Source organism: Chionomys nivalis, chromosome 14 (assembly GCF_950005125.1).
Source record: "Chionomys nivalis chromosome 14, mChiNiv1.1, whole genome shotgun sequence".
Lineage (NCBI taxonomy): Eukaryota > Metazoa > Chordata > Mammalia > Rodentia > Cricetidae > Chionomys > Chionomys nivalis.
This window is the reverse complement of record NC_080099.1, coordinates 6,248,294-6,265,805: the sequence shown is the minus strand read 5'-3', so window position 1 is coordinate 6,265,805 and position 17,512 is coordinate 6,248,294.

The window sequence follows — 17,512 nt, the reverse complement described above, 5'->3', positions numbered from 1 at the left end:
GTGGGTCCTCCTACACCAATCAACAATTAAGAAAATGCCCTACAGACAAGCTCTTAGGTCAGTCTGTGGGGGCGATTTTTCAACCAATGTTTCCTCTTACCAGGAGAGTTTAGTTTTTTCAAAGTTGAAAGAAACTAACTACCACACCCCACATATTAGTTTATGGATCCCTGGCCTCTCTATTGTGGGCCTTGTACCTATAGTCTTTACCCTTCCCTCTCCCAACATTCCCTGAATTTTCAAAGTAATGCCTCTTAGATGCTGGAGCGGGTCCTTACAGACATCTGCTAGCTGGTTCTTCTGCTTATGTCTTTTTACTGGGTTAAGTTGCCAGGAGACTTGGACACAGCTAAGCTATATGGGCTCCCAGACCATCGATAATGCTGCATGTGGTAAACTAAGGCCTCCTCACTCCAAACACAGAGTCTGCGACTTCATAGCAGGAAAATTCAGGGTACCAAGGTGTGGTGGTGACTGAGTTTGGGTTTCTATTGCTGTGAAGACAACCATGACCACAGCAACTCCCATAAAGCAACACATTTAACTGGGTGCCTTATCATCATGGTGGAACATGGAAACGTGCAGGCAGACATAATGTTGGGGAAGGAGCTGAGAGTAGAGAAGAAGCTACATCTTGATCCGAAGGCAGCAGGAAATACACTGAGACACTGGTGTGTCCTGAGCATGTATGAGAACTCAAAGCCTGCCTCCACAGTGACACACTTACTCCATCAAGGCCATACCTATACCAACAAAGCCATACCTCTTAATAGTGCCCCTCCCTATAAGATTATAGGGGCAATTACATTAAAACTACTATATTCCACTCTCTGGCCTTAATAAGCTTCTCACAATATCATAATGCAAAATGCATTTCATCCAACTTCAAAAGTCCCCATAGTCTATCACAGTCTCAACAATTTAAGTTTAAAGTCTCTTCTGAGATTCATGCAATCCCTTAACTGTAATCCCCCAAAAAATCAAAATAAAAAAAAATCACATATTTCCAACTTATAATGGCACAGCAAATATATTAATTACTGTTCCAAAATAGAAGAAAGGGAGCATAGTGAGGAAAACTATATCTGTAGATCAGGATGGCCTTGAACTCATAGATCCATCAGCCTCTGCCTTCTGAATGAGGGGATTAAAGGTATGTGCCACCACACCCTGCTTTAAACTTTTCTTTAAATACTTTTCATAAGTTGGAAACTTAGCTGGGTGGGATCTTGCCCTGAGGTCACCACTCCCTTTATTTCATTTCTTAATCTGTTTATCTCCCTAAATATAGGAGTTAGCTCCATTTTCACTTCCTAGTTCTCTTTTTCTCCTCAAATTGTATGTGTTTATTTTTCCTTTCTAAGCTTTTACCTTTTCATTATGAAAATGTATAAGGGTAGCCAGTAATAACCACACAACAGAATCAATACTAGATTGTTTCAAAATTTCCTCTGCCAATGGAATTAATCCAAACCTTTTCTCTTTAGCCTCAGGCAGACTATTCAAAAAAGTAGCCATGTTCTTCACTAAAGATAGATAGATAGATAGATAGATAGATAGATAGATAGATAGATTACAAGAACAATCTCCAGGTAACATTAAAATTCTCCTCCGAAACCTCTTAGGCGGGCCCCCCCATAGCTCTAAATTATCCTCAGCACCACTGTCTTCCATGCTCCTACTAGGATGTCCTATTAGGCAGTGCTTCAAGCATTCCACTGCTTTCCTAACCCAAACTCCTGAAGTTCATATTACTCCAAACAAAACCATGGTCAGACCTATCACAACAATATCCCACTCTTGGTGCCAACTTCTGTCTTAGTTAGGGTCTCTATTGTGAAGAACACCATGACCACAGCAACTCTCATAAAGGGAAACATTTAACTAGATGGCTTGGGTTTCAGAGGTTTAGTCCATTATCATCATGGTGGTACTTGGAAACATGCAGGCAGACTTTTGCTGGAGACAGAGCTGAGAGTGGAGAAGGAGCTACATCTTGATTCAAAGGCATCAGGAAGAGCACTGAGACACTGGGTGTGGTTTAAGCAAGTATGAGACCTCAAAGCTTGCCTCCACAGTGACACACTTACTTCAATAAGGCCATACCTACACCAACAAAGTCACACTTCCTAATAGTGCCACTCCCTATGAGCTTATGGGGACCTTTACCTTCAAACTTCCACAGATGCTAACTGTGAGCCTGGGTGACTGAAAGCCCAGTTTACAATGAACCTCAGTGCTAGGATACAGACTCATACTCACACGCATGCACATAAACAAGCACACATGCCTACATAAAGACATCGTGCAACCTCCACAAACATAATCATGAACATGAATATGAACACCACCTCACACATGAAAACATGAACATTCTCACACATGAAGAAAAACCCACCTCACACAAGTGAACATGAGCATCCTCACACATGAATATAAACTTGCCCCACATGAACATGACCATACACATACATGAACATGAATACCTCCCAGGTGAACACGAACACTCCCACATACATGAACATATATATAAACAAACAACATGAACATAAATACCATGCACATGATTATGAACATCCTCAACACATAAACATGAACACACACACCCCAAGTACATATCCTCAAATGTTGGTGGATTGGTTGAAATATTCACTCATTAAAATTTTCTTTATTAAGTAAAAATGTGCTCATTTAACTTTACAATAAGGGCACAATGCTAATGAGAAACATTATCTCCACTTATTTCCAAAATAGCTCTCAGTAAACAGGGGACATTTAGGTCTTGGTCTTAAACTCAGGCTCCTCAGCTGACAGAGTGGTGAATGACAGTAATTAAAAGAGTAGCCAAGCAGAAATTGTAGAGAATAAAAATCAGTGTATCATCCTAAATGCTATTTTGGTTCTAAGAAACGATGCTTCTTTATATATAATGTGTTTGACAAAATCACATATTCCAATACCCTCCACATTCTCCAGAGTATCACACCCCTGTCGCAGCCGATCTGACATGTCTCTAAGGCAGACACCCTCAATTTGTCTAATATTGTGTTCAGTGCACTGTCACGGTCAACTGAGTTCATCAATGCTTTGTTTTTTTGGAGTTCAGTAACGAAGTAATTTACCACTGTGCGATAGCTTATCCTTGACAAACAGCTTGGGCTTGATCACTTTCATCTGCTCGAAGTCAGAACCTCTCATTGTCCTAAGTGTTTTCTTGAGCAGCAAACTTCAGCGCCCTGATCCTTTCACTGCTGAAACAGCACAGTGAGCAGGAAAACATTACAACCAGCACAGAATTGCATGAGGTGCTCTTCATCATCACATTGGGAGGACTGTGGTTAGAAGGAGGACCCGAAGAGGTAGTGTGTATACTGAGGCTGTATCTTTTTGTTTAGTGTGTTAGCTGATTCTCAGCAGTTCTGAGCAGCCTGGCTCCATAGCAAAGAGCCAGTGGCCAGTGGATTCATTCCCAGTGGCTTGAAATAGAATTACAAGGTAAATTAATATAGGTAAAGTTAGGGTAAGAAAGCCAGCAACAGCACCATCTCCTGTATCGTCTGCCATATTCTTTCACAGACATCTCCAGCGATCTAGCAATAAACAGGTCTATCTTGGGCCCTTTGTTTCATTGTACATATCCCCTGGACACTCAGCCCTCCTCTGAGAGTTCCCTTGGTGTTAACCTTAAGTTACATTTTAACCAACTGGTTTTCCTTTTGGTGCCCGAAGGTTCCATCCTCTTGTGAACCACTCACTGGTCTTCTGAGAAACTACTCCTATGTTCGGCCTTCTACTGCCCTTTCACTATGCCATGTGCCAGCCACAGGTCCACAGGCTAGCCCTCCTCCTGGACACCTGACAGAGGTCTATAGATGAGTTCACATTTGCCCTCTGCTGCCTATTCAGCCTTGGTATTTTAATCCTTTTCTAAGCCCTTACCATGCCTCACAGAATGCAAACTAAAGCCTGGGGGCTGACTGCAACTTCTGCTGCCCTTTCTCTTACCTGCCAGCTTGCTGCAGGACATCTGCATAGCCGGCTCTGGACTCCATCCCTCAGTGACACACTACACCCTGCAGCATGCCTCACCATCTGAATGGTCTTTCTTTAATCTACTGGCTGGTCAGAATGGCCTGCGTAAATGTGTATCTTTAATTCATGCATGAACCACACATACCAAATCCATCCTCTAGGCCTGGGCATCTAAATCTAGCCACACCACCTCCGCGGTGGAGGGTCTCACTGTTATGCAGCCTAACTCAGTTTCTTCCCTGTGGGCTGTCTGTCAGTCACCAGCTCCTCTGCCAGAGTCTCTGGCCCTCATTAGCGTGAGATTCTAGGTCGCTTCTTAGAGTTTACTCTAAGACTTTCTTTTCTGTAGGAGTCTCTGTCCCTCTGTGGGCTCCTCTCCAAAGGTCCATGATTTCCTTAGAAGAGGTTTAATACTCTGATTTCTAAGTTGAATTGAGTATTTGTATGTGTCCTGGAATTCTTACCCACACACCAATGCAGGACGTGAAAATACTGGGATACTTAATCCACCAAGGGTGTGCAGTTCCCAGCAGGCAGAGGAACGAAAGAATTGTTCAATGATTTTCTGAGTCCAACAGTTTCCATGCACTAGATTTAAATTCAAACAATTTAACTTCAAAAAAAAGTGTTTAAAAAAATGTCTAAATGAGAAAGACAGTTACAAATACAATTTTGTTGTCTAAGGATCAGTCAAGCAAAACTAGAACCAATATGAAAAAGCAATAAGCAAATTTCTGATTCTTAAAACATACCAAAAGGTTAAGGCACAGGAAACACGGAAAGAGCAAACGGAGGTCAGGACGTATTAAACACTAATGAATGCAGCAGGATAAAGATGGAAATCGAATTTAAAAACGCTTTAATTGCATACTGGAATAAAACTTCTATGAGGGACATTGAAAGCCAGCTTTGGAAAGGAATGCATCATGATGGTTGCTAGCCAAATGATCTTTAAAGCAAAATAAATAAAAAAAATAATTGCTAAGAAAACATCAGATGGGAAGCTGACACAATTGTTTCAGGATTGCAACAATTTATCAGATGCCGTCCCTGGTTTGGGGAGGGTGGAGGGTATGCGTTGACATACACAATTAAACTAAGGTGTTTACATTATCAGCTTGATAGTTCTATAGTGCCGTTATCTCCTTAACTGAGCATGTGTACAAGCTTTTAATGAATAAATATGAAGATAATATTTCCCATTAAAATCTTTTAAGCTATAGCACTATTCCTCTAACTAGCCAAAGGAGTCGTAAAATGTAGAACATATTTGTCAACAAAATTTTTGTTAGTAAAGAACCTTGCAGTTAACAGCTAATGAAACTGATTGAGTCCTGTTCAAGTGATCCAAATCACATCTACTGATCAAATGACAACCCTCTCTGTTTGCACCGTTTACACATGCTCACAGGAGGCAGTATTGCTCATCTTCTGGAATAGCACCGTCTGTCTCTGCAGGAGGGAGAGGACATCTCTGGGGTAGGTCAAGGGGAGACCCTGTGAAGAGAAGATGCTTAGAGAATTTTATTTACAAACTCTTTAGTTGTTTTGGGCAAATTTAAAGGTCAGAAACATAAAACAACAGAAACTGAGTTGTGGAGAATCCCATTCTTTATGGATAAAGTTCAGTCTCCTTTTTGACTCTGTGGTTCAAGAGACCTTGTCTGACAGGCACGTCCAATGTCACAGTCACCTGATCTACGACTTCGCCTCTGCCAGTTTGGATCTGCTAACCCAGATACCCAGATTGTTTTGTGTCCTCTTAGCCACTAACTTGGCAGAACAGATCAGCATTCTGCTTGCTTGCACAGATATTGAAGACCTTCCTGCAGTTTTCACCTGTAAAATACCCCTCCTGCTTGACATGCCTGAGGCGTGGGTTTAAGGCTATTCTCTTGTAGCAAAAAACAATAAAAAAGCATTTGATTAAAATTGGATTGAGTCATTTGTCTTTATTTCAGGGGTCTCAAACTCCATAACATTAATCACAAGGGAAGAGTGTATTGAAGAAAATTACTTTTCATTTCATTTGTACTAGGTTTTTAAAGATGGTTTTAGTAATTCTTTATTTTTACCTTATTTCTCCCTTTCATAAACACATTCACAAATTCAGTGTCCTGTTTTTATTAAGACTGTCTCCAGAAGAAAGCTGTTTTGGCAGGGGTCAACTGCACAAGGAGTAAGCAGTTCGATTCCGTGCATAGTGACATTACACTATTTTTTCCCCTGCCTTTCTCTCCCCACTGGCATTTCAAAAAAGCACTTTGAGCTGAAAAGAACACAGTGGGAGAAAGAGCTAGAGTGGATGGAGGTATTGTACGAGAGGGCATCCAGGGCCTCCTGTGCCCTGCCCCCTCCCTGCTGTGATGTCTGTTTCAGATTCTGGAGTCCCAAAAGGTCTTCTTCACCCATGAAGGTGCAGGAATATGATGTTGGACAGATCATAAAAGAGGGGGTGGATCCAAAGAAGAACACACTTTATGACAACATTGTTAGAGTAAAATCCCCCTTCTGGATGGTTGATGGCAGCATCCGTGTGGATTAAATTGTGCCAAAAATTCTATAGTCATTACAGTAGAAATACAAAATGAAAGTGTGGAGAAATACTGAAGCCCACACAGGAACTATTTTATACCACAGTTAGCCAGCAGTAGGCGCCTCTCGGTGTGATTTGTGTGTAAGTGCCACTGCTGGCTAACTTCTTTTCATCCAAACATAAGGTCAAGAATCTGCCCTGGCTTTTGTGAACTCTGTGTGCAAACAAAAAGTGGTGCTGAAGCTGAGCCCAGGATTCTGTATTGTGATGGTCCATGGTGAGCTCAGTCTATACAGAGGTTCAAGACCTGTTGGCTCTTCCTTGAAGGCTTTATGGGCATCTTAAACCATATGACCTGCACTATGGTTCTTTTTGTCTATATTCTTGGATCCATGATACCTTGAAGAACTCTATCCATTGTATGATGACCAGGACATGTTGCGCCACCCTAAGGTCAAAGATGGATTAATAATAGGTGCCAGACTGACTGTACTGATTTTCCATTATTTGGTTTTCCACATGAGAAATAAAAATTGAAATGATGAATCCACTCACTGGTCTTACTACTGTTACACACACACACACTCCACGGAAGTAATTGCACCCCATGGAAGGAAATTCCACAAAAATAATTTCACTCCTGGCACCTGGTCAAAGCCTCTGACTGGTGAGCCCTAGGTAGGAGAAGATCCCACCATTGTTTTGCTAACTAGACATGTTGTCAAGCAGCATTCCAGATATTTATATTTGTGGATTTGTGCTGCTCTCAACTTTGGCCAAAGGTACTTCTTCTCGCAGTGGGCGGTGTTTAGTGCAGAGCTCAAAAGCTTTCAAAGTGCTGAGTATGAGGACCTCTGAGTGCTTGGCTGTGGGTGAGTCATCCCCATCAAGGGCCCACCACCCAGGGCTCAGGGAACTTCACCAAAGATAGGTCAGAAACAACGTGACAGCCAAAGCATCTGAAGGGGTGCTGCGACATGCTGTCCTCTGGACATGACGTGACTGATGGATGCACCCATGCACGGTGTCTGTGTCTAACTTCACAAAGGCTGTGTGAGATCAATACAGTCCAAATCCAGTAGACAGTGAAGGCCCACAGACCCACTTTTAGCTGAGAAGCTCTTGGTATTGATGGCTACCAAGGGAATGAAGAGTTACTCTCTGTTAGGGCTATGGCCATGATGGCAGGTTGTTCATAGCCCCAGTGGATAACTTCACACCCATGTACATACGGAGTTCTTCTGCATAGGAGAACTCGGGCGGTTATTCATAACAAAATACAATGAGACATAATAATACAAATAAAGTTGAGGAAAGATTAGAAGAACTAGAGGAAGTTGGAAAGAGGTGATGGTGGAGGGATAATTATTTATATAGGTTGTATAAGTGTATGGAGCTTACAGAGAACAATAAAACACTATTTTAAGGAATTTTTTGAAATTCCACAAAGAAAAACAGAAAAGAAAGCAGGGGACTATCAGAAGTCAAGAAATAATCGTCACCACGGCTAAAAAGAGGGACAGAAAGACAATGAAGGTAAAGAAGAAAACAGACCCATGCTCCAATCTTGGCTCCCCATGAGCAACTGGGAGAGTTTACAAATTTGGTTAGATGTTATTGCTATAATGACTGTTGGTTTTTCTCTTCTCTGAAGAGTCCTGGAATTGAGTCCTCTTGAAAAGGCTACTCACTAATAAGGCCCCACAGACAACTGGGAGAGATTTCTCACAATAGAATGTGCAAATCTTAACACAGAAACACAAAAGCTGAAAAATCAAGACGAAACTCTTCCAAAAGTCCATCACCTTTCAAAGGCAGAAGCCAAATGGGTTGAAATGGTTGAGATACCAGACTAGGGATTCAAACCCTATATCTAAAAATATTCAAGGATCTCAAAGAAAAGCCAAGCATAAAGAAATGAAAGAAGTAAATTTAAGATATGGATAGGAAATTGGGAACAGAGATGGGGGTGGGATTATGAAAGAAATCCAATGAAAACCCTGGGAATTTATACCTCAATAAATCAAATACAATCTGCCCCCAACACTAGGACAGCAGGAGGAGAATAGCGGGGCTGGAGGACAGTGCTGAAGAGTGACTACACTGAAGCAGCAATAAAGATGTAATGATATAATTAGTAACCTGGTCCACAACATATGAGACCTCTGGGACTGAGGAGACCAAATTCCCACAGCTTGGTATTGAAGAGGGACCTGAGGCCCAAAATTAAAGCATGGAAATGTACTCAATGAAGCTTTTGAAAAAAAATCTCCAAATCTTGAAGGGAAATGAGCATATGGGTACAGAAAGGATTTACAATCACAAACAGGTGTTTGCAGAAATAACCTTTCTATATATGATTAGAGATTAAAATACCAGTAGCAGAAAACAAATATCTTAGCTGCTTTTGTTGTTGTTGTTACTATCATAAGACACAATGACCAAAACAGTTTCTAGAAGAAAAACTTTATTGGGTGTTATGATCTAGCTGCCCTCACTCCCCCTGACTGACAGCGGAACTTCCTTGTGGTCTGTAATTGACAAGGATGTTTGTGTCCTTTCTGGCCGGTGTTTATCCACAGAAGCAGTAGCGATATAAAAGGCTTTAGTTGAGGCAAAATAAAGCTTGCTGTTCTTCCACCTGAAAAGAAGCCTCTGTGTCTCAATCCTGGCACGGAAGTGAAGTAAGATTCAGAAAGACAAATAATGCATTTTCACTTACATAACTCTTTTAAAAATTATTCTATGTATACGGGTGCTTTGCCTCCAAGTATGTGTGTGCACCACACTTGTGCAGTACCTGGAGAAGATGCTGGATGGCTTGGGAATGGAATTAGAGGTGGCTGTGAGTCACCATGTCAGTGCTGGGGCTCAAACCCTGATCTTCTGGAAGGACAACCAGTGCACTTAACGTCTGAGCCATCCCTCCAGCCCTTACTAAATGTCTTTTCAAAAGATGTTAAAGTAGAAAAGGCATATTTGGGAAGTGAAAGAGAACAAATGGGGGAGAAATGGTGGGAACTGTAACTGATTCAAGTACAATCTATACATTATGAAGATGTCATCAGGAGACACACTCTTTACACAGCTAATATACACCAATAAAAAAGTTAAAAATGAAAAGTACCCCTATGTGTACTTGCTAGATCTGAATGTAGCCAAAAGCCTCTAGAAATCTCAGCGCTTTGCAGAATTTTTGGCTTCTTCAACAAATACATTTTTATTTCTTTGCAAATGTATGTGTATGACTGTTTTGCCTCCGTGTGTGTATGTGCACCATGTGTGCCTGGTGCTCAAGGAGGTCTGAGAAGGTACTGGATCCCATGGAACCGGAGTTATGGGTGGTTGGGTGGTTGGGAGCCGCTCTGTGGGTTCTGGGAACCAAGCCAGAAATCTTTTTTTTTTTAATCTTACCATTTTATTTTGGGTGTTAAAGGTAAAAACAGATAAAAGATAAGAACACACTGTACTCTAAAGGAAAACTACCACATAAGATCTTTACAGTTGAACAAACAGAATTTTATATCTAATATAAATTGCCCAGGAGTCAAAATTCACATTGTAATGGCCGCTCACTCAGCTGGTAGAGTGCTTGTGCAGCACACGCAAAGCCCTGGGTCCTATTTCTAGCACACATAAAGTGGGTGTGGTTACACACCCAAAACAGAAATCTTCATGAGAGCAACATGTGCCCTTAACTGCTGATCGTCTCTCCAGCTCCAACAAATATATTTTGAATTCAATATCTGTTCTATGATTTTGATTGAGAACTTCATACATGCATATAATATGTTCTTATCAAATCTTCCCCCATTCTATCCCCTCCAAATTATCCCCTTATTCCACCACCACATTTTTCCCTAACTTCACAAGCTCTCTGTCCATCTCTATCTCTAATTTTTAAACCCACAGAGTCCTCTCATGTGCATGGGTGTGGGACCATCTACCGGAACATGGATGGCTTCTCAGGAGCCACACTCCTGAAGAGAACTAACTGCCCCTCCTCAGCAGCCTACCACGACAAAACATCACATAAACAAACTCACAGAAGACAAGTCTGCATGCATGGACACGCACAAAATAAAATATTCACTTGCATTCAGTGCAAGTGAATGACTCATATCATGTGACAAGATGTGTGATGACCACACATGCTAAGCCAGGGACACAACCCAGGCCCAGGGAAGAACTGTGGAGGCAATGGTGAAATCGGAATGTTTTACTTTAAATGATGATATATCAGAGAAAGCCAAAGTCCTGAGTGGGTCTTTGTGGCTCACACTTCTTTGTTTCCTTTAGGATGACGTGACCCCCTTCGTTCAGTAATGAATATCTCAAAAGGAATATTAACAACCTTCCACAGCCCTGGAAAACATAGACAGTCTCCACCTCCAGAGTAAAGGCAGATGGACTCCTGGTAAGATGGCTGTGCCTCTGTGAAAGCCAGCAGACTGCAAGCCTTAGTTAAAAAACCAAATACCTTCTACTAGTAGGTTTCCTCCTTGGGTCCATGACCTATCTCACTGTAGATTCTTGGTCCCAGATAGTGGTGTCTAGAATGGGTTCCAACTTATGGAAGGGGATTTGAGTCCCATCAGAGAATAGTTGGTTACTCCCAAGTCATTAGTGCCCGAACTCACAGCAGCTGTAACAGCATGGACAAGATCTGCTCAAGCCCGACAGAGTCCCAGTACAGAGAGGGGAGGTGGACACAAGGTCCCATCCCTTCCTAAGAAGAGCGTGGCAATTGGTAGCTGCAGGGAGAGAAGGAATCAGTGCTTTTAAGGTTGTGGCCCTTAGTAGGTTGACCACACAGCCCAAAGAATATGGAAAGCATAAGCTGTAATTGATGGGTCTTAAATATGTATATGAAGAGGAAGAGAGAGGGGGAGAGAGAGTTACAAAGTTGGGTGGTCAGGGAAGGGAAGGTAGATATGAGAGGAGTTGGAAGAGGCTGGTGAATATAACCAAAATGCATTCTATAAACTTCTCAAGTAACCTATTTAAAAATGAGGACAAAAAGGTAAGACTCCCAAGTGTGGGCTCTTTTTCCTGTCTCTTAACCCACTGCATCTGCAGTTCTTAGGAACCACTTCAGGATGGGTTCTCCATCCTCCATAAAACGTCTCTGGAGTTGCCCTCAGAGAGATATCCGGAGCTGCATTTCCTAGGTGATCTCAAAATCCAGTCAAATTGACAATGAAGGTGAACAAGCATGGTATGAGACCCTGATCACAGCAAGGTTTAAAATCATATTTGCCATCTCAATGGGCTTAGAGGCATTTAATACTTGAAATATAATTGAGTGTGTTATAAAACGTCATCAGATTAGCAGGAGTTAGTGATTCAATCATTTTGAAACCGCAACTCAGTACTAAAACCTAAGGCATGCTGTGAAGAGCGCACATTTTACAAAGCAAGAACATACTGAGTTCCACAGAATTTTCCCAAGATGAAAATCAAGTGCAGCTTATTTTAAAAGAAAGAGATCATTATGAAAATTTCAGGCAATTACCAAACTATGAAAATTTTATACAAGTACTGAATAACGCCTTAGTTTATTATTCTGCTCTTAAAGAATTGCATAAATGCAAACAGGGAGCGGACGATCCAAAATGGCACAAAAGCGCGCAGCTTCGTGTGATTGTCTTTACAAGCAGGATCCCCAGCTTCCAAAGTCCAACTCAGAAAGGCTTATAAAACACTAGCCTAACAAAGAATTCCCCCATCTCATTATGTTCTTCATGTGCACGTGGTGTGGGGGAGGGGGCAGCCTTCTAGTTTTCAATGAATACGTGGTTTCCATGGAGAGGGTGAGTCATACCAGCAGTGGGGTGGGGCAGGGACTCTTTCCTCTTCCCAGAATTCTCTTCTTGTCCCGCCTCTACTTCCTGCCTGGTCACCCCACCTATACTTCCTACCTGGCTACTGGCCAAACAGCATTTTATTAAACAAGTACAAGAAACAAATCTTTACAGGGTAAAGCCATTGTCCCTGTATGTCCACAGGGCACAGGCAACTCAGTACCCAAATGACATTAAATAAATATTACCAAAAACCTTCCACAATTCCCAGATAAAACAATCAACAAAGAATAAAGGGTTGACACTGTAGAGTGAATATCCCATGCAATTTTATTTATCCTCAGGTATTAAACACACACACACACACACACACACACACTCCTTTTTAAAGTGGAAAAGTTGAGGTCTTTTGGCTGACTTACATTCATATAAGTCCACAGTTAAGAAGTGTTTCCAAGATTATTGGATTTATTCCAAAGACACTTTATTTACTGACTTCAGTTTCTTGCTAGGTACCCTTTTAGCATAATCTTTAATAACTGTTCATTCCATGTCTGTCCCAGGATCCTGTGTATCCATGCAATATTATTTCTTCATAGGTTTCAGAATAGGATTTTTAACCTCAAAACCCATTCTGGTAGAGCATGTAGGTGGATCTGCTGTCTTCTGAGGGTAGAGCTACCTGCACATTTATTTTACACAAGCCATGTAAGTCACAACAACCAGTTAGGTATTTTGGCACACACAGGAAACTGCTCCAATCAGCAATCTCCTAGCTGATGGGCCGAAGGGAAGGTTCTTGCTCTCCTCCCATGACACCTGAAGTAGACCTTGCCTCTCTGCTTCTCCGGGCACCTTGGTGTTGAGAACCACAGTGACCCGCACTTGCGCTCATCCCTGTCTGACGCCTGCTGTCTGCACAGGGAAACTGATTCTGAAAGATCACGGGACCCACCACAACTGAGAGAGGGATTGGCCTTGGATCACTTCCAGTTGATGGTGTTTTCTCTCACATCAGAGTATGTTCTCCTAAAGGATCATGTTGAGTGTCCTCCGGGCTTCTGTACCCACAGATGCACTTTTAGTACCCTTCATAAACAATTCTTAAGGAACTCACATTTAGCTTCCGGATTAATCACATTTTGTTTACGCCCCTCATTTTAGTTGCTCCCCCCTTTTTGTCGTCCTGCCGGGTTACACTACTTAAGACAAACCCAGTTGAGTCATTCCTCAGTATTTGGATTCAGTTCAATTCCATGGATGGCACAGCCTCTGTAGGGTCAGTGCTACACACAGTGATTTTAGGTGGAGGGATGGGGGCTTCTAATAGCCTTAAGTACTGTTAGTCTTCTCTCTGTACACATGGGAGAAGCCTCATGCTTGTAGAATGATATAGAAACACCATTCACCTCTGCATTTGGGTTGGACCTCTTAGGGCTTTACAAAGTTTAGAGAAAACCCAAGCCCAGTAATGTTCTGCTGCTCACAGTCTTAGTTAACTTCTCGAGAGAATTCTGTGATATAGGATATTGTCCTACTTCAGAGACAGGATCCCTCCTGGATACCAGAAAACCCTGGTGAGTCTTAACAGAAGATTTCTGCCTCATTTTCACAGGGCAGAGGTGACAGACAGTTCCAGGGGCACCTTGTTCACTAATGAAAGCTGACAGTTCTGAGGGTTCAACACTAGCTAGGTGAAACATGGTCAATAAAAACTCAGAGAAATTTGGGTTCAGCCTGAAGATCCGAAAAGCAAAGCAGCCAGCCACTGATTCTTACCTGTACCTCAGTCTGAAATGGCGATCCTGCCTCCACGAATCTCTGAATGAGATTGTGTTTGAAAGCTATTTCCTCCCATTTATAATCCTCTCTAGGTCTGGAATTAAAGGCATGCACCACTGTAATTAAAGTCATGAACTGCCCGGTTTCTATGGCAAACTAGAGTGGCTGCTGGGATGAGAGGTGTGTAATGGTAATTACCTGGCTGGCCAGTGGGGCTCTTTTACTCTCTGACCTTAAGGCCAGCTTTAATTATTAAAAACAATGGAAATGCCACTACACTGGGACTGATTCAAAATATTAGAGAGAAGGAGGAGAAGGAGGAAGAGAACAGGAAGAACGAGGAGAGAAGAATTACTTCTTTCTTTTCCTCCTTAGTTTGACTATCTGGCAGTGGGTGTTTTTAATATTCAGTTCAGGTCCATACTTCCTCAGGTCCTCATTATGCAAAGGGGAAAAGTCTTAAAGTCACCCGGTCCCCTGATTCTGACAAAATGATTCCAGTCGTGAACTACTGCCATCATAGTTTAGAACTTCCCCTTTCATAGGACTCTAACAGGCACTTGAGCCACAGGGTCTTACAGTAATGCCTCAACTCTTCTCTCGTCACAGAACTACAGTCTGCATCTGTCTATTGACCCAGTATGCAGGCCAGAGGACTCTAGCTGGTATTGAAAGGAGCCATCCATTGCAGAAATAAAGCAGTCTCGAGAAGAGAATGGCAAAGGGCTATACTAAAATGAGTGCTTTTCAGACTACCTGTACCCTGGTTATTTTACGTCTGAATCACACACAACACCAGAAATATCCTAGAACCAACCAGAAGAACTGCCCCAGCCTCAGTTGCAGACCTCTTATGCATCTGGCGTGGCAAAATGACTCAACAGAAGTTCATGTGGCTACTTCAGCCTCACGTGTGACAATAAAGATAACCCCATCTGCAGGAGGATGTTAGCCCTCACACTGAAAAGCAGAAGGGCGAGTACCTCCAAACACCAAGTCACCATAGACAGAAAGCTGGGAATTCTTCCAAGCAGCTTGAGAGTCGATCGAGAGCTCATGGAATTGCAGAAAAGAAAACAGGTTTTCTTTTCTTGTGTTTTTCTTTAGAAGATCTGTCCTACCAGTGTGTGTTGGGCCATGTTTTAAGAGGCAGGGAAATGTGTACTGTGAGTTATATGAGAGAGAAAATCCACAGATGCACCATGTGTCCAGCCAGGTGCAGAGGCGGACAGACAAAGGATCAGTCCAGTCTTTCCCTGTGGCCTCTATATAGCCGGGCTGCTGCCAGGGATTTTAACCTACTAAATCACACTCGGTCCTAGAAATGTCCTTGAGCCAATCAGAACAGCCTTCCAGGCCTTGAATGGCAGAGACAGCACTTCTAGCCTCTAGAGACATGCTCTTAGAAAATTACATCCAGTTCATTCGACAACCATGATTAAACAGCATAGACTAATTGACAAGGTTTTGGACCCAAACCCTGTCCTTTAATTAGTTTTTAAAACTTAATTTGAAGACTGATGAGGGAGACATAAACTTCTAATAGCATTTGATCAACTGTTTAACAAAACTACGTGTCCCGAGGGCTTGAATTTGTTAGGCTAAGCAGCCAGTGTTCTATTGATGAACCCCTCTGTCCAGTGAGTCTGTGTGACAATATGTTTTGTCTAACCACATAACTCTGGGATGGAGCTCAGAGTCTCTAAGCATAGTAATTCTTCCAGGCCCATGACTCCTTGGAGATATGGAATCTCCTCAAGGAGCTTCACCTGCATTCCATCTCATCCATGGGCAGTAGAGAAAATGCCAAGGGCTGTTTTCAATTCCATGAGCCAGAACGCAGTCTCCCATTGAGAGAGTTCCCACATGGGGCTTCCCACAGCAGTCAATGTAATAAACATGCCCAGAAGCCCACCTCCCAGGTGATTCTAGATTCTTTCAAATCGACAATTAACTTTACTGCTTATTCTAATAGCGCCCTTGGTGAAGAATGGTTGATTCAGCAGCTCATAGCAGGAGTCCTCATGGCTAGGGCAGGTACCTGTCTGGATAAGCAATTAACCTGGATTCTTCAGTGGAGAAAAAAATGAAACTGAGATTTTTCTAGTGGTCCATTGCAGCTCCATCCCTGTCCTCTCATCCAACTCAAGGCAATTGGACTGACTTTCCACTGGCTCCTGGATGGGGCCTCCTTCAACTACAAGATGCCTAGAACAGGTCTCAGTGAAGCTGCTTGTTTTTCAAGCCCAGCAGGAGGATTCTGGCTCTAGCCTGAGAGGAAAGTCTTATGTGGGCTGAGGATGCTGTGGGATCACATTGCCGGCTATCCCAGAGCCCACTCAGGGAAGGGACCACGCAGTGTGTTTACCTTAGAACTTGGGGTCACATTAGAACTCTGTCTATGATGGTGCTGTAAATGACCCCTGGAACTTGAGGCCTGAGACCAGATGAAGAGAGAAGACACAGAGCAAGACAATTGGTTCTTCACTCTTGATTATGGATGTGGTGTGACCATCTGCTTCACCTCCCTGACAGGAAGGGCTGTGCCCCTGAAATGTAAGCCAGAATAAACCCTCTCTGCCTTAAGCTGTTTGTTCTGAGCATTTTATCATAGCAAGAGAACAATATCTAAAGCACACACTTGTAAAATTAATTACATACCAGGGGGAAGCATCTCAACTTTAATCACTTATGCTTAAAATGGAGCAGATATATGACTGTCATAATAAAGTTTCAAGCACTTGTTCAGCCCCCAGAGAATTATTAAATTAAAGAGATGACAAACACTTTAGCCTCCCTGCCTGTGAAGTTGCATTCAAGTATTAATAAGGAGTTAGAAATTCCATGGAAAGAATGCTTTCCCTCGCCCTCACAGCTTCGTGCTCCAGAGACTGCTGTTTTCTACCTGATTCAAGCCCTCCACCGTGAACAAGTCTCCTCTCTGACCCTGTCTGAGTCTTTAATGCATTCCAGGTCATGCCCACTGCACAGAGCCTCCTGCCTGAAAGTGAAGTTCACAGAAGAGTCATTTTCACAGGTGCTAGCCGTGGATGTATGGGTCCCCTTTAGGCCCAAGCTTACTCTGTGCATAAAATAAATATAAGATAATTGTCCATCAATTAAACATTACCCTTTAAAGGTCCCCCAGACTCATTCCCTGCCCTGCTGATGTCTGCCAGTTCCCAAGTCATGCTTAAATCATGTCTCTTCCATTTCATCCTTTGTTCACAGATTCTTGCTAACATTGCTCATCTTAGGTGTGCATATTGTATACTTTAGTTCATGTTCAGCTGCTAATTTGTATGGGAAATTAACCATTTTTAACAGTTTTTCACCCACTCGAAGAATTTAGAATGTT